Source organism: Sparus aurata, chromosome 17 (genome assembly GCF_900880675.1).
Source record: "Sparus aurata chromosome 17, fSpaAur1.1, whole genome shotgun sequence".
Classification (NCBI taxonomy): Eukaryota; Metazoa; Chordata; class Actinopteri; order Spariformes; family Sparidae; genus Sparus; species Sparus aurata.
Genome location: NC_044203.1, coordinates 26600722 through 26605783, shown reverse-complemented (window position 1 = coordinate 26605783; position 5062 = coordinate 26600722).

Below are 5062 nucleotides of genomic sequence, written 5' to 3'. Positions count from 1 at the left end.
CTGCTGGGTGTATTTTCTCTGCTGTGTTGGCCTTTAAAATCTTAATTTGTGATCACGTCTTGTTTCCACTCTCGTGTTTACACTGTTGTTACATGAATTGTTTTGTTTAGTTGTTCAGTGAAATTGGACGATACTTTCCAACACAAACCCTTTCATTATTCCTGACCTTTCCACATTGAACCATTCTGTGACATACAAATGTAAAGTTTGACAAGTCTGACATTTTGAGGCTGTAGAAGGTTGTTTGTTTCTTAACTTGATGAGTTTGCAGGTTTGAAAACACATTTCAATTACTAACACTATTATGATTTAAACCATAATGTTTTCTCAGACTGCACTCAGAGCCATGTGGAGTTTTTTTTCTGTTTTTGTGTTTGTTTTCATTTTCAGTAGTTCACCAACAGAGGGCAGCACAGCCCTGTCCACCTTTTTTGCAGTGTGTTCTCCTTGCTGTTTCTCCTTGGGACTCACTGACACGATCTGCCATGGGTGGCCATATCTCCATCTGGTAGACTCAGCGTGATAATCTCACTGATATTTTTATACCGTGTAAAGATTGCTTCATATGCTTGTCATTCTTTTACCCACTTGTCAGTACAAATCCTCTATTGCCATGCAGCTATTTAATTAACCTTCCATTCTTTAAAAACCATCTCTTCTATAATTATTTCAACCTATTGTTCATCCTATTTCTGGTAAATATTGCTGTCATTGTCTCTGTCAGTACGTGAGTGGGCTATTAGGCTCGTGGGCGACAGAGAATCACTCGCGTCTACTGAAACAGCTCAACACTAGACAGAAAAACCTAACCACATCCTCCTCGTGAAAACAGGAAAACATATCACTTGGGGTTGAAAAACAGTGACCAAGCCCTCTGATTCTAACTGACATGGATGAGTATGAATGCGTGCCTCTGTGTGAGAGCATATGACACATGCACACAATCTGTGCTGTGTTTTGCGCGTTATGCTCAGGCACATGTGACGGGCTCAGGGTTCGTGGCTGATGCCTGTGCTTGTTGGTGTGTAATAGTAGCCAAAGTGTTGTGCGTGAAGCCAGCGCTATTTATAGAAATAACAGCTCCTTGTGCCGCATATTGTGTTTGCGAAGGTTGTGAAGCAGGTTTTTTTTTTTTTTTTTTACTTACACTCGCACCACTGTGGGATTTTTTATTAGGTGCCACGTTTTGCTGATTGGGCAAGCCGAGGTCTTTGAGTTTAGAGGTGAATATTCAACATGACTGGCTGGGTTTTCTGAAAACACACAGGCAAGATGGTATCTACTGCTATGACATGACATGCAGTGGAATTAGGTACATCGGGGGAATTCAGCCTCTGATATTTACCAACAATGCTGTGCAGTGCTCCTGAGTCATCCTCTGCCCCAACAGTCAAAGACTATATAGAGCAGCGAGACAGTTTCAGTATGAAAGGAAGTTTTGCGGGCTCGCGGATCAGTCATAACTGCGAGAGAAAAGAAACGACTTTCTCAGGTCGTCGCTTCAGGTGTTATGGCATAGAAATGCAATATTCTCTGCAGAACCAGCCTGGCATGTTGCGCTCTGCAGACAAGTGTGGGCACAGTTAGAGAGAAACAATAGAGGAGAACACGGCGCTCGGTCCACCACCTTCTTTCCAGCTGATACTAGAATTCCCAGCATGCCTGTGGGCTTTCAGTTGAGGTGCTTTCATTGGGGAGGGTCCAGTCCTGCTGGCCTCAGATCCTGGTGTGCCTTGCGAAAGCCCCGAGGCCTCAGATATAAAAGAATGTACTCGAATTGAACTTTGGGTGATGTTTCCAGATGCAGACTCCTGGTTTATAATTATTACAAGCATCAGCTTAATGCTTCAACAACTGAGTACACATCACCGGGCTTCAGTCATGAGCCGTCACTGTTTAAGGTTTATGATTTTATTTTGCAAACCAACATCCTGGACATCAGGATGGATTCAGGACACTTTTGTCCATTATTGATTGTAAAAGAAAAAAAAAAAAACCTCAGTAGTGGTAGAAGTATTTAGATAATTTTACTCAAGAGAGTGAGTGCAAATATAAGGTAGAATTAAATGGAAATATTAAAGCAAAGTACAAGTATCTCAAAATACACGTTTGAACAGTATTTGACTAAATATACTGAATTACTACCCACGGTTCAAAAGGTTTATATAATCAAGTAATGGGGGATGGAAACAAAGATATGATCACGCCTCAGATGAACCATGACATCCTTTGTAAACCGGAAACAATCTTTGGAAATAGATGACACTGACAGCCGTGCCCTCCCTGAGTTTATCAATAATCAAATTTGATTTAATCACCTTACATAAATGAGGCCGCAGACCGCTGCTCCGCTCGGTGACTCCTAAGAACTCTTTACTCGACAGCCCTCGCCCCCGACACACTCACCCCATCAGCCCCGTGCCTACAGATGGTGTGGGCCGGCTCATGTCAGGATTCTCCTGATAGGAAAAAATGTTGGTCACACGGCAGCGTCGGTATAAACCGTCCACGAGTGCGAAGAATATCGCACATAAACACGACGTAAAAACACAAATAGTCCCCCAGAAGGGCCTCTGTACGACAAATGACATGCACATGGTTTCTTTTTCTTGGGATTAACACACTGATATTACAGAATATGGAGGTTTCACCAGCAGGATAATGCCTGTAAAGCCTGACAAGAACTGCTCTCTTGTATTAATTCCACCCCCAGCCTATAGCCTGTTACTCTGTCTTTGGTAGCATGTGCATGCCACTGTCACCAGATTAGCACGCAGGCTTAAAGCCCTGCTCACAAAGACACTGTGTACAGAACATAGCTTGTGCTAATACTGTTTCCCTTCTATTCTAACCGGCAGCTCTCCCGGGCGGACACAAATCATTTCCCTGCTCACATTAAACGGGCCTGAGTCCAATAAAGGTGAACACAACAATATGAGCTTCTGAGAGAACCTGAGACAAAGCACGGCCCTTTGTGAGGCTTATAATGTTCAATCTTTGTTGAGACTGCCAGATTCACCTCCACGTCATATTGTACAGCGAGGTGTAATAACAGTAACACTTTGGTTGATTTAATACGTCGCTGAATGTGTCGGCTTCAACAGGGCAATATTCACAGGGCTCCTGTTTTGTGAGTGGTGGGACATTGCACAAATGTTGCCTGTAAAGACAGAATATTACACATTTCTGCATTATAATGAATGAAAGGGACCAGACCTTTGTTCTACACTTTGTTGAGCTGCGTACTTACTTTATCCAAATGTTTCCAACAATGTTTTAAACCCAGAGGAAAACAGATGGGTCGCCTCTCACTGCAGCTTCCAGGAGAGAGTAGGAGAGTGAGGAGGGAAGTCATCGAACGTGACTTCACACAACGTGAATAACACTTTAAATCATTATCTCGTCCAGGAGCCCGAGGACAGCAATTGTGGTCGTTTGAACAACAATTCCCATGATCCCATGCTGCTTACATCATTTGTTTTGTTTGAATTAAAGCAGTACTGTGTAGTTTTGGGGCTGACACAAACTCTCTTGGTTTTCATGACTGATTAGACTCAAATTAACAAACCGTCCTTAAAGGACAACACCAATTTCTTACTGTTTTACTTTGTTTATGTTTGGTGGCGGACCCTGCCGCCTCTCTGGCTTCAAACAGTGTTCGGGGGACCTTATTTTCCTCTGAGAACAGTTTGTTTATTCAGATATGAAAAAATAAAGATTTCTCAGTTTGTGTTATTACCTCATTAATATTGTAAATGTTGAAATTCTGAGTCTGAATTTCTTCTTAAAAAATACGTAGTGCCCCTTTAAGAGACGTCTAGCAGCAAAAATTCAGTACTGTGCATTTAGATATTAGTATTTACCTGTCATATGCAAACCAATGAATTAAACGCTTATTTAAAGAGACAGTTCGCCCCAAAATACAAAAATACCCATTTTCCCTCTCACAAAACAAACAAACAAAAAACACACTAAATAACATTTCTACTAAGTTGTTTCCAGTTCAGCTCGACGGTATAAGTGCTGACACCAAGGTTAACTTTCTGCCACTGTTGCGAAACCGCTGCCCTGCTCAGTTTGGCTTCGACTGTGTAAATCACACAACCCTTAAATATTTACCACCTTTAGACATTGTTGGGACACCTTGATGTGATTGAGCCGGCTCGACGGAGACGTGTCAGCTGCGTGCAGGAAAATAAATTATTTACACCCCCTCCTTCTACTTCAAAGCGCTGGCAAAAACCATTCAAGCCCAGATTTGGGGAAGGGGGGAGGTTGGAGTCGGAGTCGGAGGAGGTGGAGGAGGAGGAGTCGCTGGTCACTAGGCAACCTCTGTGTCACCTGCCCCGACATGCCAAAATCAGCCACTTACCTCTGGAGGCTGCATTCACAAGGTACACGGCTGCGTTTTTTTTTTTTTTTTAAAGGCCTCCTCAGCCGGGCTCACGTGGCAAAACAAAGCAGGCACTGAGCTTAACGACGTGGCTCTGGGAAAGAAAGTGTGATGTGATTATATCGCTTTTTTCCCCCCTTGTGTGATGGAAGGCAGAGAGCTTTGTTGCTCGAAAGATGCTGAGCTTTACTTTAAAAAAGAAATGGCCGTGAGCAGTGCAACAGCTGGAGGAGAAAGCCTGTTGTGCTTATTTTTTTTTTTTTTTTAAATATCTGACATGTTGGCTTTTTTTTTTATGACAGGGAGGAATGAGCAGCGGCCAATTAGGCTGCATGTCTAGCGGAGGTACAAGGTGACTGATCAGCTAGAAAATCAGGAAGTTCGGCTCGAGCAACGTATCCACTGGATGAACCCTGCCCTGAGGGACCCGCTGTTTATTTACCCCCCTGCCAGGGCACGCACACAACACACACACACTCACACAAGGTTAAAGCAAAGACTCCGAACTCTCTTGTTAAAGCGGACGAGTTCAAACACGTGCCCTCTTCATACAATATTCACACACACGGATAGAAACATGCCCCTTGTTGTCAATAAATAACTCATCCGCTCATGTTGGGGGAAACGCCACACTCTCAGTTTCGTTGTGTATTTCACACTTAGCTTTAC